Source organism: Leptonychotes weddellii, chromosome 2 (genome assembly GCF_054177405.1).
Source record: "Leptonychotes weddellii isolate Sample4059 chromosome 2, ASM5417740v2, whole genome shotgun sequence".
NCBI lineage: Eukaryota > Metazoa > Chordata > Mammalia > Carnivora > Phocidae > Leptonychotes > Leptonychotes weddellii.
In genome coordinates this window covers 73,947,827-73,965,277 of record NC_138370.1, presented here as the reverse complement: position 1 = coordinate 73,965,277, position 17,451 = coordinate 73,947,827, and the positions used below count along the sequence as shown (strand labels likewise).

General features: G+C 42.0%; 1 protein-coding gene across 1 annotated transcript in view; it reads right to left on the bottom strand.

Moving 5' to 3' along the window:
• Nucleotides 1-17,451, bottom strand: part of SETD7 (SET domain containing 7, histone lysine methyltransferase) — a 270,085-nt gene that overhangs the window by 25,334 nt on the left and 227,300 nt on the right. The window lies entirely within an intron of this gene.

The following is a 17,451-nucleotide window of genomic DNA, read 5'->3' as shown; positions in this document are numbered from 1 at the left end:
AAAGAAAGAAAGAAAGAAAGAAAGAAAGAAAGAAAGAAAGAAAAAATAAACAAATAGCATATTTTTTTTAAAGATTTTATTTATTTATTTGGCAGAGAGAGACACAGCGAGAGAGGGAACACAAGCAGGGGGAGTGGGAGAGGGAGAAGCAGGCTCTCCGACGAGCCAGGAGCCCGATGCGGGACTCGATCCCAGGACCCTGGGATCATGACCTGAGCTGAAGGCAGTCGCTTAACCAACTGAGCCACCCAGGCGCCCCAAATAGCATATTTTTTAAAAATTTCATGATCAGGATGTTGAAGCATCTTGCTTCCTTACAACTTACAAATAAACAATATATCTGAATATCCTTGATACCCCTAAAGAAAAAATAAGATAAACATTCCTTTCAAAGGATTGTTCAAAAGAGGGAAAATGGAAAAAGCAATGCACAGAGCATATGCCACTTCTTCCTGGAGAGGTATAGCAAGTCTTTTGTGGACTCAGAGCACTGAATCTTGGAGGGAGCTTTATGGAGGGCACTACCAGGGCTCTATATGTCTACATGTCTTAGCTGAATGGGTAGAATTAGGAACTTATAGATAGGGTGTAACTGATGCAGTTTTCATGTGACGACTTTTGGAGCCTAAAATTTTTTAGAAGCTGCTTGGACATAACTGAACCCAGTGGTATTTAAATTAAATGGAGATTAGAGGGGCGCTTGGGTGGCTCAGTCGTTAAGCATCTGCCTTCGGCTCAGGTCATGATCCCAGAGTCCTGGGATCGAGCCCCACATTGGACTCCCTGCTCTGCGTGGAGCCTCCTTCTCCTTCACCCTCTGCTTGCCTCTCTGCCTACTTGTGCTCTCCCTCTCTCTCTCTTTGTCAAATAAATAAAGAAAATCTTTAAAATAAATAAATTAATTAATTAATTAAATGGAGATTAGAAAAAGAAAGAAAGATGCCATGCATACAGATGTCAAACCATTACCCTGATTAGCCTGTACACTTTACTAATGGCTTTCTTTTTCTTTTTCAAAGTAAGCTCTACACCCAACGTGGGGCTTGATCTCACAACCCCAGATCAAGAGTGGTATGCATCACTGACTGAGCCAGCAGGTGCCCCCAACCTGTACGCTTTAAACTTATACAATGTTACCTGTCAGGTATAGCTCAATAAGAGTGGAAAAAATGAAATAAAAAATAAATTTAAAAAGAAAGGAAGGAGGGAAAGACCTAAACAAGGGAACATGTACTTGGTATCTTTCACAATAGACATTTACACCTTATTGTTGTATTGTGTTCAGAATTTTAGGCAGATTTGAGTAGAAGGTAAAGAAACTCCTAAGGATATCCTTCTCTTTAATTGAGAAGAATATTTAGAGTATCATAAAAAATATTATAATTTCCTTATTTTTATGAAGTAAAAAATATATTAGTAAGTGTGAATATTGACAAAGAAAGTAAATCCATGAAATGGCCAGTTTCTAAAGAACATCTTGAAAAAAAGACATGTGAACATGGCATCAAAGACAAGCAAATGAACAGTACAGTAAATTATTTGGTTCTAGACTGACCCTTTTAGTATTTAGATCTAAGTTCAGTGGGTCCATTTGGAGCCAGCTGAGGTAGTGCTGACCATATTTAACCCAGATATCCCCGCTGTGGGACAACTATGGGAGAAGAGTCTGATACCGAGCCTGACTTTTAGGTGTGCCCAACTGAAGGACTGGGGTGGAGACGGGAGTGGGCGGAAACCAACCATCAAAGTATCCTCAGGGAACTAGCATGCTAAATAATTCCTTACTTTATGTCAGAGTTCTAGGTTCAATAGATTCATAAAAATGTAGTCATCTGCATAGCGTATCACCAAGTACAAAACCTACTGTAGATGTTTCAAAAGTATAAAAGTTTTATGACAGTTCAGTTCATACAACTAAGAAAATACAGAAGTTAAGTCTGTCAAATAAGAGTTAATACCACATCATTCACATATAATTCTGTCAATTTTGAATGCAAAACTGTTGTTTAAATAAAAAATAGAACGGAATTTACAAAGATATGATTATTTGAGGGGCGCCTGGGTGGCTCAGTCGGTGAAGTGTCTGCCTTCGGCTCAGGTCATGATCCTGGAGATCTGGGATTGAGCCCCGTGTCCAGGCTCCCTGCTCAGCAGGGAGTCTGCTCCGCCCGCCCCGCCTTGTGTTCTCTCTCTCTCCCTCACTCACTCTCTTTCTTAAAAAAAAAAAAAAAAAAATCTTAAAAAAAAGTTAAGGTAAATTGTATATTTAAAAATGGTTAAGATGGTAAATTTTACATTATATGTATTTTACTACAATAAAAACCATTGGAAAAAAAGGTTAGGGTAGAATTAGACTTATAGATGGCAGTGTGTCTTAGACACATCATTAAATTTGCTACCTGATTAGTTGCGTATTTTTTCACGACCAAAAAATAATGTTTCAGACCTCCACTGTCTGATATGGTAGTCACTAGCCACATGTAGCTTTTGAGCGCTTTTGTTGTGGTTTGTCCAAACTGACATGTGGTAAAAGTATAAAATACTCCAGATTCCAAAGACCTAGTTAGTAACCCCCCTCCAAAAAAGGTAAAATAGCTCAGTAATAATTTTTTTATTGATAACATGGTGATGATAATATTTTGGATATATTGAATTATATAAACTATATCAAAATTAATTTCACCTTTTTAAACTTTTTTAAAAATGTGGGTATTAAAACACCGAAAATTATACACATAGCCGGCACTCTGTTTTTGGTGAACAGTGCTGCTTTGCACAGACTTTCTGACAGCAGGAAAAGCTGAGCCCTTGTCTGCACATCCTGGGGAAAGGGATGTGAGGAACAGTGTGGGCAGTTCTCCCAGAAAAGGAAAAACTCAAATCTAAAAATCAAGCCATTATCCTTACAATGGGATACTGAAATATTTGTTTTGAACTATCTGAGCCTAAAATCTGTTCAGAGTCATCATTCTGAGAAGTTTTACTTTGTAGGTTTAAACAGAAAAGCTAAATTCTCTGACAAGCTACCCACAATATTTGAAAAGGAATTTTCCAATGTGGATAAAAACAATGCACTATGGTATTTTTTTTTCCTAGAATAGAATTTTACAGAATTTACTGCAAGATTTCCATGCTAAAAAACCTTGAAATAGAACTAGGTGGCAGTAAGACCAAAACAATTCGTTTCATCGTAGTCTAGTCTTTGTCCATATATTTAAAAATGAACACACAGACAGGATCTTTTCGATTACTTGTTTCCTTTGTGTACATGTAGCATTTAGATTCAGTGTGCAGTCTACCTCAGTCAGTCCTCTCAAGTCAACCTCTTCTTCAGAGCATCACTCACAAGATCTCAAACCCCCATGCCTTGCACCAAATCCCAGTTGCTTTCTAGCATGAAAGAGAACTCACACGAATATTCACCTTCTGACTTGCAGTTGTAGTTGAGTTTGATTATGAATCCCTATCAGTCAGCTGTCCCTCCATCCTTCTGCTCTCCCTCCCTTCTTGCACCCCCCCTCCCCCCACTGACCTTCCCTGTGGAGCGCAGTGTTTGAAGCTCTCAGATTTAGTGCCCTCTTCTGTTTAAAATGTTCAATGCGCATCCAGGCAATTTGCCTTGTTCTCAAACAGCCTGAAAAAGCCTGAAACTGTTGGGAGCAAGCCTAGTGCAGGTTGAAAACTGTGTAAATGGAAGCTTCTAAGAAATGTGGGAACAACCAAAGGAATTCAAAAGGACTTTGTTTTCATTATCTTTTTTTTTTTTTTAAGATTTTATTTATTTATTTGACAGAGAGAGAGAGACAGCAAGAGAGGGAACACAAGCAGGGGGAGTGGGAGAGGGAGAAGCAGGCCTCCCGCTGAGCAGGGAGCCCGATGCGGGGCTGGAAGCGGGGCTGGATGCGGGGCTGGATGCGGGGCTCGATGCGGGGCTCGATGCGGGGCTGGAAGCGGGGCTCAATGCGGGGCTGGAAGCGGGGCTCAATGCGGGGCTCGATGCGGGGCTCGAAGCGGTGCTCGATCCCAGGACGCTGGGATCATGACCTGAGCTGAAGGCAGACGCTTAACGACTGAGCCACCCAGGCGCCCCTTTGTTTTCATTATCTTAAGAACAATATGTCTGAAAATTAGATTCGTCTCACTTTCCTTTTCCAAAACTATGCCCAATATTTTTGGATTCACAATATTTATGATTTAATGAATATGAACACACTTTCATAAATCAACAAAACCAAGTTTGTTTGCTTTCATGTTAGACAGAGTATATTACCTATTTCATTACACTAGTGTTGAAATGTTTTTAAGTTGTTCTGACAAAAGAGAATGTTTGTTTAAATTTGTACCACATCCTTGACGACAGTCCCATTGCCTTCTCTTTTACCTGCTGGAGAGTTAGGGAAGGGGGGTGGGACAGAGAATAACATTCTCCAATCTAATCAGATTATAACTGGTGGGAAGGGGAAAAATACCACTTTAGGAGCATTTGGGACAGAGACACTCATGGAATAGAAAATAGGAGTACCATGAAGGGCATACTATGGATGGCCACTCAGGATTCTTTCCCCTTCATGACCCTTGACTTCGCTCCTGTCCCCGGTAACCCTGACTCCCAGAACGGCATGTTCTGCAAGGCCAGAAGTGAGAGTAAACTAGCCATCACTATACAAAGGTTTGAATTTGAAAAGTGTCCTTGACCACAATTAAATCATGTTGCCACCAAAGGAACCAGGCGTCTTGGTTATATCTCATGGTCCAAAAAAGTGATAATTCTCACAGATACGATTCTCATGGTTAAGGGATAAATTTGCTTACTCATGAAATTGTGGTTTTTACCAAAACATAAGCTTTAAGTTTGCTAAAATGAATGTTGACCTGTATGTACTATATTGGTCACTTCCTCAGTGGTAGAGCTCTCTCCTGGGAGTTAGGGGAGCTAAGTTTCAATACTCATATTTGCTGCTAAAAGGATGTGTGACTCATGAACAGTCACATAATAAATACTCTCTAAGCCTTAGTTTTCTCATCTGTGTTCTTGTGAGGATCATATAAGCTAACATGCAAAAATGTTGTTTAACCTATAGAACGAAAGGTGTTGCTAACCAAATGTAAAATTAAATAATCCCTTTTGGATTTGAAAATAAAGCCATTTGGGAACCTAATTTGATGTTTTGCTTAGGAAAAGGGTTCTGTTTGTTATAAAAGTTCAGCAGCAATATAACCATCCTCAAGGGCTTAGAGAGACCTTATAAACCGTCATGATTGAGACGCTATAGTGAATCACACGGTCCCCGGATCTGAATGGTCTAAGATTTTTCTTAATATAATTTTTAATTTTTTAAATTGTAGTAATAAGCACATAATATAACAACTATTTTTAAGTGTACAGTTCAGTAGGGTTAAGCGCATTCACATTGTTGTGCACAAATCTCCAGAACCTTTTCAGCTTGCAAAACTGAAACTCTATATGCATTAAACAACTCCTTATTTCCTCCCAGCTCCTGACAACCTCCATTCTACTCTTTGTTTCTATGGATTTGGCTACTTTAGATACTTCAAATAAGCGAAATCATATAGTGTTTGTCTTTTTGTGACCAGCTTATTTCACTCAGCATAGTGGCCTTAAGTTTCATCCGTGTTGTATCATGTGGATGAGGTTTCTCCCTTTTTAAGGCTGAATAATATTCTACTGTGTGTATAGACCACATTCTGTTTATCCATTCGTCAGTTGATGGGCATTTGGGTTGCTTTCACCTGGTCTATGTAATATTTTTGTCATAGTGATATTATGTTCTGAATCAATTAGCTTGTTTAAGATCAAAGGAGCACACACATCACCTTCAATGATAGGATGGGTAGGAACCTGGGGTCGCAAGAAAGAAAGTTAGCTCTAAAAATGGCCTCATCTAACTGCTCATACTTCAGGAGTTTGTGTAAAACAAACTATAGGAACCAGGACATTTATTCACAGTAGCAGCCTTAGCTAAAATGACTTCCCTTCTTTTTTGGGTTATCTAGCATTTATACTTCCCCAAAGAGATATTTTATTTGAGTCCGTTTACCACCACTTATTGTGGAGTATTATCCTGTGGCAAAATGCTCGCCAGACACCCTAGAGGTGGCTAATCCACCTCATGCCTTACGTGCCTTCGGCTCGTGCTCTGGTCCTCAGCCAGTTTGCTATGAGGACGAGGTCAGCAGGCTTCGCGTCACCTCAGCGCACACCCTAAGGCAGACTAGCTCAGATAGGAAGCACCCATTCGGTCTCTTACTTTAGGACGGAGCTCCTAGCGTATAAGTCAATGCCTAATAGAATATATATATAAACTTGAGTTACATGTCTCCTCCATTCTTTCTCTTAGCACATTCATTCATTTAATCACCCATTTATTTGTACTGTCACTCAACAAAAATATATCAAGTCCTCTGGTGTCTAGTGCCTTCATTGCCCCCTCCCACCCACCTTCTCAAAGGCCCTCAGGGTACCCTGTGCGGGCAGTATTCATGCTCCTGACCTATTCAAGCTGCTTTTTTTTTTTTTTTTAAGATTTTATTTATTTATTTGACAGAGAGATCGAGAGAGCACAAGCCAGGGGAGCAGCAGAGGGAGAGGGAAAAGCAGGCTCCCCGCTGAGCAGGGAGCCCACTGATGTGGGACTCGATCCCAGGACCCTGGGATCATGACTGGAGCCAAAGGCAGATGCTCAACCAACTAAGCCACCCAGGCACCCTCAAGCTGCTTCTTCACATCAAAAATTAGTGTTTCGATCCTTCAGATATCTGCTATTTTTAATGAGTTAATCGACACATTAATTAATGTGAAAAATGGTGTTAACTGGTGTTAATACGGTCTTTTGAGTAAATTGTTTGCTCATAAAATAAGACCCTTCTGAAGACAATGTTTTCACCCAAAGGAGCAGGACCACATAACTTGCTACATAATTTGTGGGGCCCAGTGCAAAATGAAAATGCAGGGCTTCTTGTTCAAAAATTATTAAGAATTCCAACACAACAGGGTGCCTGGGTGGCTCAGTTGGTTAAGCGACTGCCTTCGGCTCAGGTCATGATCCCGGAGTCCTGGGATGGAGTCCCACATCGGGCTCCCGGCTCAGCAGGGAGCCTGCTTCTCCCTCTGACCCTATCCCCTCTCATGCTGTTTCTCTCTCTCTCTCTCTCTCAAATAAATAAATAAATAAAATCTTTAAAAAAAAAGAGAATTCCAACACAACATCAGCAGAGCATTAAACCAAGCACAGGGCCCTTCTAAGTGTGAGGACCTCTGTATCTGCACAGATTGCACACCCATGAAGCCAGGTCTACAAAGCAGTGATGTCAAGCTGGAATCTGAAGTAACATAGCAGGCCATTAAAGATGATTTAGATGGACATCCTTCGAATTATATCATGAAGGCAAGTTTGTTGAAACAACTTATAAAACTATATTTACTGGGGTAGAGAAAAGAGTAAATCTCTCTGGAGATCACTAGGATGTAGGAAGAAAGAACAGTAAAACAATAATAGAGTAATAGAGAGGTTAAATAATGTGCCCGAGGTCACATATTCAGTAGGATTTGAGCCAAGACTGAAAAATTCCTGTTCACCCCTGTCTACCCCTCTGCCTGCCTTTGGCAGTATAGCGTCCACAAGGCTTGGAAACATAAGTAAAAGAGCCTATTTAGTTAGTTCAGAATGACATTTGGACCCATCGCTTTAAATGTACCCGAAAAGGGATCTAAAGTTTGAAAACAACATATTTGCATTTTTTTATAAATGTAACTAACATACTGTTTAAAAATAAATTTATCTTGGGACACCTGGGTGGCTCAGTCCGTTAAGCATCTGCCTTTGGCTCAGGTCATGATCCCAGGGTCCTGGGATCGAGTCCCACATGGAGCTCCTTGCTCAACAGGAAGCCTGCTTCTCCTTCTCCCTCCGCTGCTCCCCCGCTTGTGCTCGCTCTCGTTCTCACTCTGACAAATAAAAAAAGATCTTTAAAAGAAATACATTTATATTGGTGGACACCATTGTACAACACTGTAAATATACTTCATGCCAATGAACTGTACACCTAAAAATGGTTAAGATGGTAAGTTTTGTTATGTATGTTTTAGCACTATAAATTTCTTTAAAGTTTTGGTACCTGTATTAGTCTGTGCCACCATAACAAAATACTACAGATGGAGTGGCTTAATCAACAGAACATTCTGGAAATTTGAAGTCCATAGTCAAAGTGCCAGCAAATTTGGTTTCTGATAAGAGCTCTCTTCCTGGCTTGTAAATAGCCACCTTCTCCCTGTGTCCTCACATGGCCTTTCCTTTGTGCACTTGTGGAAAGAGAAAGAGAGAGTTGTGGTGCCTCTTCTTATAAGGAAACCAGCCTTATGGGACAGATTAGGGCCCCACCCTTATGACCTCATTTAACCTTACTTTCCCAAAGGTCCGAGCTCCAGGTATAGTCAGTCACATTGGGGTTAAGGCGTCAAAATATAAATTTGCGGGGACACAATTCAGTCCATTGCAATACCTTTTGTCAATATGTCTTTCAGATAGATTGCACAAATGTATACTCCTGCTCTCTGTGTTTGCAAAGGCTTACCCTGCATTTTCCCCAAGAGTTTCACACTTACAAACGCAGACTCTTTTGAAAATGGATCTTTTGGACGTTCAGAGTTGGACAAATGTTCATTATTGCACAAACAGGAGGTTTGACTAAGGGGCTTAGTTCAGGATATACGTTTCATTATTAAATGCTTCAGACTCTCAGATCCATTCTCTTGCTGTGAGCTCCATACCACCTACAAACCTTGATGTGTCCTTGGGCCTAGGAGGCACCTTAGCTCATATGTGGAGAAAGCTTACAGGTGCACTTACGTACTTTGCCAGAGCACCAACGGAAGCAGTGCTTAGGTGCAAGGTTTAGAGAAGATGGGAATGACTGGCTGAGAAGGAACTAAAAAGTATCCTGGTAGATGAATTAGGTGAAATATTGAAAGAATGTGAAGGGAGAGGTCATCCTGAGCAATGGGATTGAGAAGAATTCCTTGACATTGAGTTCCACAGCCTGAGGGTACACATTTGAGCACCCCTGCTTTTCTAATCCCCAGTGGCAGCTGGGCCTTCAAGAGTCCTTTTTTCATTCAGATTGATCAGGGAAATGATGACCCTTTCTCTGTGTGGATCTCCTTGCCAGACAGGAGTAGGCCATCTAGTCCTACCTTCCAGACGAGAATACAATAGACTTTTCTGTGTATTCTGAAGTCCTACTACAGACTGCAGAAGCTCAGCTGCTTTCAAGAGTGGAGAAAGGGTGCCTGTGCTCTAGTTCTTTGCTCACTTCTCCTCATTCCCTAGGTACAATGATCTTGGACTTCTTTCCTAATGGACAGAGCCCCCGTGGAAACGAAGAGCAAAAGTACTTGTTTATTTTATTGTTTACATTTAAGAACAACTTTACTGTTCTTATTTTTTTTAAAAAGATTTTATTTATTTACTTGAGAGAGAGAGAGCGAGCATGAGCAGGGGGAGGGGCAGAGGGAGAAGCCGATTCCATGCTGATCAAGGAGCCCGATGTGGGGCTCAATCCCAGGATCCTGGGATCATGACCTGAGCTGAAGGCAGACGCTTAACCAGCTGAGCCACCCAGGTGTCTCTGATTTATTTTTTTTAAGTAATCTCTACACCCAACAGGTGCTCGAACCCACAACCCTGAGATCAAGGCTCTACCGACTGAGCCAGCCAGGCGCCCCTCACCTAGAGAGTTATTATGGAGACAACCAATGTCATAATTACAGATGTATAAAATAATTTTGTGTAAGTGAGTTCATACATGTATTCTGTGACCTACTTTATTCAACCATAAGCATGAAATCTTTTCGAGTCAGTAAATATGAAATAACAGCGTTATTCACGATTGCATAGTACTATTCTGAATATATATATATATATATATATATATATATATGTATATGATTGTTCACTTAGCCAGTTCTCAGCTAGGTAGTTTCCCATTTGTGAAGCTGCTATAACAAAAACAAAGCCTGATTCTTTGTTTCGAAAAAAGAAAAAAGAAACCCTGGTGAGATCAATGTCCTTGTACATATCTTTCACTACCTTTAGAGATATTTAAATGATCATGTGTGATGTCTTTGGGATAGACAACATATGAAGTCATGGTTAGGAGAAATTGAAAATACACGCAGCCTATTCTCTATTTACACCCGTAGAAAGTAGTTACCTCTACCCTCCTGTAGAGTACAAGGAGTTTGAAGTGCTTTCATTTTGATCACCCCCTCATCCTCTTTCTTGTCTCATGTGATATTGTGTTCAGAATTTGGGCTCTATTTTGTTATTTTTGTTATTGCTTTATTTTAATTTTTTTAAAAGACTTTATTTATTTATTTGACAGAGAGAGAGAGTACAAGCAGGGGGAGCAGCAGAGGGAGAGAGAAAAGCACGCTCCCCGCTGCGTTAAGCGGCTGCCTTTGGCTCAGGTCATGGTCCTCCTGACCTGAGCCAAAGGCAGCCGCTTAGCGACTGAGCCATCCAGGCGCCCCTTAACTTGAAAATTGTCAAGCACATAGAAAAGTGAAAAAAAAAAAAAGTTCAAAAGACACATGTAAGCACCTCGCCTATCTTTATCAATTGTTAACATCTCTCTCCCACTTCCATTTCTCCCTCTCACTCTTTCTCTTGGAGATATTTATTACTCTTATGCAAGCTCAGCCATGCATTTAAAAGAACATTTATTATATCATCTCAAATTTCTAGATATTCTATGGCAAGAAGTTTTTCAGGTTATCCGGTCAACTGTACTTTCAGAAATGAAGTCCTAAATGTATCAATTTGTATTGTGTTTTTCAGAGAACATCACACAATTCTTTCATGGTTCCACAAGAATAATTGGCTGCAAATTTATTCTTTATAGTCACCTGAAAAATAATTGAAATAATTATTATATTATTTCTTCAGAAGCAATAATTGCATTCAACTTCTTCTACCTGTGACTTGTGTGGTAACATCCTTCTTCCGTCTCTTACATGTCTACTTATACTCCCTTTATATATTTAATTTTCATATAAACTTTGCCCTCATTTTGCTCAATTAAAAAAGTTGGATAGGGAAAAAATAGACACCAAACTGCATCATGCTGTATTTCTGACCTGGAGAAGATGCAAGCAGCATCCCAGACAGATGGACTTGCATATACAACAGCCTTTGTGAAGGAAAGAATAAGGTTAGACTGAAGAGGTAGATGGGGTGAACCTCAGGACCTTGAAGATAGCGCTGTTGAAGTCGCTAAGCTACTAGGGGTTTAATCAAACCTGGGTTTGAAAAAGATGACTCTGACTGCATTGGGAAGAGCAATCTGGAAGGCACAAGAGTAGGTACGGGAAGACCAATAGAGACTATTGGAATAGCCCTAGCAAGAAATAATGGCTTGGAATGGGCTGCTGGCAGTAGTGATGGAAAAAGCAAAAGAGAAAGAGAATAGTTAAGTAATGATCTTGCTAAATGAGCAAAACATTTTCAAGCGTTTACTTGGTCCTCTACCAGAATGGAAAATCAGGTGATAAAGAGAAAGCTTCCCGCTGTGGAAGCCGTGGAGGCTCCATGCTTGGATCTCCTTTCAAGGAAGAACTTAAAGGGGCACCTGGGTGGCTCAGTTGTTAAGCGTCTGCCTTCAGCTTAGGTCATGATCCCAGGGTCCTGGGATCGAGTCCCTCATCGGGCTCCTTGCTCAGCAGGGAGCCTGCTTCTCCCTCCCCCTGCTTGTGTTTTCTCTCTCTCAAAAAAAAAAAAAAAACAACTTAAAAAAAAAAAAAAGGAAGGACTTGTTCTTCAGCTGCAAGGGATTATTCCCCTCAGCCACACTCTTCCTGGGCAGCCCCAGCCAATTAGCAGACATGGCAGGGTTACTGGACATGGCAAGAGGGTTACTGGAACTGATCATTTCTGCCCAAAGCTGGACTTCTCTCACGGACAATCAGCTCTGTGTGGGTCGGCTGAGACCTCACCAGATCTGCTTGGGCCTGAGGCTCTCTCTGCCCTAACCTGCATCCTTCCCTTTATCTTTCATAGGCTTTATTCACCAATAGATCTCAGTCTCATTATCTGCTTTCCATGGGACCCTACTAATCCATCGGCTAAATGATGAGGTTAGGAATAGCTGATGAAGGACATTTGACCAACTATGACTTTATCACCACAAAGGCCAGAGCTAGGCCACAATTCACTAATTGTCTACTAAATTTTCTCAGAATCTTAGGCAACCAGATTCTCCCATGCGTCCGAGGAGTCCTGGGTGTCGTTTTGGAGTAGCTGCTCAGAGATGCAGAATTCACAGGGAGCAGAGCATGGAAGAGACAGTCGGGCATTATCTCTTCGGGCAGAAGGAAAGGCTATGAAAAGAACTGACTTAGGCTTCATCTAGTTCACTGTGAGCTGTGTGATTGACTGGTTTCCCACCCATAATATTCTTTAACACTATATAACCCAGACTTGGGAAAATGCCCTTTTGAGCCGCACTGGAAAAACCAAAGGCCAGAATTCACGCCTATACTTGGGATTAATTTTTCTCTGAAAGATAACTATGTTCCCACTGTCACTAAGCCTGGGGAAAAAATTGGCTCAGGGACAGAAAGCAGCTGAGGATTTAGAGAGGTGGGCTGCAGTTCAAAGGAGAAAAGGTCTTTCTCTTCCCTTTGGGACTTAGCAGGGGTTGGGAATTGTTGGGTCTGGATTCTGAGGTAGAGATGTGGAAATTAGGGTGGTGTAAGCAGGTTTGGTGGGGACAGAGCAAGCTGTCCCAGATTAGTTACAACTGCGTGGGAACCAAACAGAAGCTAATGTAGCCAGAGGCTCCAGGCAGATCTGGGATTGAGCTGTAGTTGTTATTTTCTGTGTTGCGCTCCCTCCCTGAGCCTCCAGTAAAACCATGGCTTAAGCTGTGCTGTGGAGAATTAGTTAAAAGTTGTGCCTACATTTGGGCAAAGGCTATGAAAGGAGCACCATTCCCAGACCGTGTGCCCATGTGAACCTCATCCACCATGCAGATCAGAATTTAGGGGGCCCAATGAGTGATATCCCTGTTTCCCGCGCACCTGTGGAACCAGCTGAGAGAAAGACGGAAGAGTAAGGCAGGAAAGAAAAAGATATCAGCTTTATTGCCATTAAAAGCAGTTGAGGGATGTGGATTAGGTGTGTCAGCCAAGGGGTGACATACTAGTCCCCCCCTGAATTGAACTTACCTATCTCATCATCAGCAGTGCTGGACAGCTACGTGGAAAAAACAGCTACGTGGATTGTGTGTGCCTTGCAGGCAGGCAAAACTCAAAGACAAAAGGAGGAAGAAGTTGAACATGTTCAGCTTCTTCTCCCCAACTCTCCATTCAAACCTGAGTCCTCCTCTAGGGGTCAGAAGTAAAGAGCGCGGAGAAAGGCTAGGAGGGTTAGACATGGAACCAGAGCAAGAGATTTCTCCACTCCCCAAGGTAGTATGCAACAGTGCGCGTCAAGGCTAATAATTTCTGCTCAGGGTATATGTTTCCCAAACAGAGCCAGCTCTGTTTGTCTTCTACATCCTGTACTCTTGCTGTTCCATCTAGGCCTTCTTTTATGTCTCTTTCCCATTCCACCTCTTCGGTGCTCGGTACTTTCTCTGTCTACCCTTAAATTCCCAGTGTAGCACCCCAGGAGTAGGTCTATGTTTCCCTTAGGCAAAATTCAGACCGTTAACTTTACATCCTAATGCTTCATCACCAAAACTTTTGAATGTTTCTAGCCACAAAAAGCTCCTATCTATTCTTTCCCATTAGAAAGAATCGACCAGGGCACCTGAGTGGCTCAGCTGGTTAAGTGTGTGCCTTCTGCTCAGGTCATGATCCCAGGGTCCTGGGATTGAGCCCCGCGTCGGGCTCCCTCTGTGGGAAGCCTGCTTCTCCCTCTCCCTCTGGCCCCCTCCCCCTGCTTGTGCACTCACTTGCTCTCTGTCAAATTAATTAATTAATTAATTAATTAAATAAAATAAATAAATCCCAACCTGAGCAGAAGGCAGATGCTTAACCGACTGAGCCACCCAGGCGCCCCAAATCTTTTCTTTTTTTTTTAAGATTTTATTTTATTTTATTTTTAAAGATTGTATTTATTTATTTGAGAGAGAGCACGCACAATTGGGGGGGCGGGGCAGAGGGAGAGGGAGAAGCAGACTCCCTGCTGAGCTGGGAGCCCGAACTGGGGCTTGATCCCAGGACCCCGAGATCATGACCTGAGCCAAAAGCAGACGCTTAACTGACTGAGTCACCCAGGCGCCCCTTAAGATTTTATTTTTAAGTAATCTCTATATCCAATGAGGGGCTCGAATTTAGAAACCTGAGATCAAGAGTCACATGCTCCACGGACTGAGCCAGCCAGGTACCCCTTTACCTGTCAAATACTGAGATTTATCAAGACCATAGTGAGGCAAGGACAATGTAGTACACTTTTCATAAGGCTAAGTTAATTCAAAAGAATCTCCTCTATTCTGAAATTTTATGTTGAGGGACCACATAAATAAATTATTTTATTTATTAAATACTGATCATTGTTAACAGATAGTGTTTTAGAAAAATGGCCTTAGTTGACAAAAATAAAAGTTGACAACCCTAAGTTGGTGTCAATTTTTTTCAATTGTACTGAACTGGGAAATGGCTAAAGTCCTATGGTTTGACAATTCTCAGGGACTTTTTAATCTAAAACTTGTACTGAATAAGCATCTTGACCTGACAGAATCATAGAAGTAGCAGGCCCATTCTAATTCAAATGGCAGATGGGGTTGTACATCAGGCAGAAACTGGAGGAAGCCAGTAGAACTGAGTGGACCTGAGACCAAATCTCAGAGAGGAAGAAATAGTACCTAACTACCTAAATCAAAAAAATCCATAGATCATGGAAAATATTCTTGATCTGATTGGCCATCCATGTCTAGTGGGGGTTGAAGGCATGAACGTAGTCATTGTTCCTCCCTGCCACTTCTTAACAAATTAATAGACAAAAGGAAGGGGCGCCTGGGTGGCTCAGTCGTTTAGCGTCTGCCTTTGGCTCAGGTCATGATCCCAGGGTCCCGGGATCGAGCCCCACATCGGGCTCCCTGCTCGGCGGAGAGCCTGCTTCTCCCTCTACCACTCCCCCTGCTTGTGTTCCCTCTCTCACTATATCTCTCTCTGTCAAATAAATAAAATCTTAAAAAAAAAAAAAAGAATAGACAAAAGGAATTCAAAACATCAGCTTTATTAAAAATAAAGTGGAGACTGTAGCTTGAACCCTAGACGGAAATAGAGCTCCTTCTTCCTTTTTTTTCACTGAATCTGCAGGGTGGGCCTGCCTGTAGTACCCCGCCTTTAGACCCAGGTGAAAGAGAGCCTCTGCCTTGGGCCCCATACTCCAGAGGGCCACACACATCCCCAAAACACACATATTTGTTAAAGAGCACCTAAGAGTCTCTGCCACATGGGCTGCAGTGTTCAGTGTTGTGGGACCCATATCCTAAATAGCCGTCCTTGTAACTGACACCATTCAGGCCCCAGGGAAACATTGCTTTAGTTGCAAGAGTGCCCCATGTCTTCTAAACAAAAGGCAACTGTCTCTAAGTGCCAACAGCTTGGTGTAATGCCACAGCTGACTAGAGATAAATGCTCTGTGCTGTGGGGAGGGTTTGAGTAACAGAAATTCTTTTTTTTTTTTTTTTAAGATTTTATTTATTTATTCATGAGAGACAAAGAGAGAGAGAGAGAGAGAGAAGCAGGCTCCCAAGGAGCAGGGAGCCCGATGCGGGGCTCCATCCCAGGACCCTGGGATCATGACCTGAGCCGAAGGCAGACGCTTAACCATCTGAGCTACCCAGGCGCCCGAGTAACAGAAATTCTTAAGTAATAGAAAGGACTTGTCAAATTAATTAACTTCTCAACTCCTTTTCCTCAACAGCATGAATGCAGTGAAAAAAGTATCGGTTTGCAGTAGGACCCAAAATTTATTTTTCCTGCTTTTTTTTTTTTAAGATTTTATTTATTTATTTGACAGAGAGGGAGACAGCGAGAGAGGGAACACAAGCAGGGGGAGTGGGAGAGGGAGAAGCCGGCTTCCCATGGAGCAGGGAGCCCGATGCGGGGCTCAATCCCAGGACCCTGGGATCATGACCTGAGCCGAAGGCAGACACTTAACGACTGAGCCACCCAGGCGCCCCTATTTTTCCTGCTTTTACTCACTTTCCAATTTGTGTCTCTGGAGCTATTCATGAATTGGTGTTTTATTTGTAGGACCTACACATGGCAGCTGAAAAACATTTTGCAATAAAAAGCAATATATTTTATTTTTACGTTTTTTTTAAGCTTTATTCTTTTAATTTTTATTATTTATTTTTTTTAAAATTTATTTGATAGAGAGAGAGCACGAGTGGGGAGGAGGTGCAGAGCGAGAAGAAGCAGACTCCCTGCTGAGCAGGGAGCCCGATGCGGGGCTCGATCCCAGGACCCTGGGATCATGACCTGAGCCAAAGGCAGATGCTTAACCGACTGAGCCACCCAGATGCCCTTTATTTTTACATTTGTGTATGTATGAGTAGTATTTATTTATTATTTACTTTTAAGATTTTATTTATTTATTTGACAGAGAGAGAGACAACGAGAGAGGAAACACAAGCAGGAGGAGTGGGAGAGGGAGAAGTAGGCTTCCCGCGGAGCAGAGAGCCCGGTGCGGGGCTCGATCCCAGGACCCTGGGATCATGACCTGAGCCGAAGGCAGACGCTTAACGACTGAGCCAGCCAGGCGCCCTATGGGTAGTATTTATTACCTAATGTCACGTGATGAAATCATCCTATAAGATAGTGTCTTATAGCATCAGTAATGATTTATTATGGGGCACCTGGCTGGCTCAGTCAGTAGAGCACGTGACTCTTAATCTCAGGGCCGTGAGTACAAGCTCCTCATTGGGAGTGCAACCAACCTAAAATTAAAAAAATAATAATGATTTATTCTCTCTTACGATTTCCGATTATCAGAAATTTGGGAGTAGTTTGGCTGGGCTGCTCTGGTTCTTGATCTCTTGTGAGGTTTAGCTGGGGCTACAGTTGTCTGAAGTTGACTGGGTCTGGAGAATCTACTTTCAAAATGGTGTACCCACATATGTCCCAAGCTGATGCTGGCTGTTGGCAGGAGGCCTTCATCTCGACATGGGCTGCTTGAACATCACCACTTCATGTCTGCCAGCTTCCTCCAGAGCTAGGAATCCTGGGTATCTGGAAGTCATGCAGCATCTTTTCAGCCATATTCTGTTGGTCATACAGACCAACCCTGATTCAGTGTGGAAATAGACTGCAAAATGGTATGAATACCAGGAGATGAGGATAATTGGAGGCCATCCTAGAGCCTGACTACTGCATACGTTTAGATATATGTGTTAAGCATGACACCAATTTTTTAAATG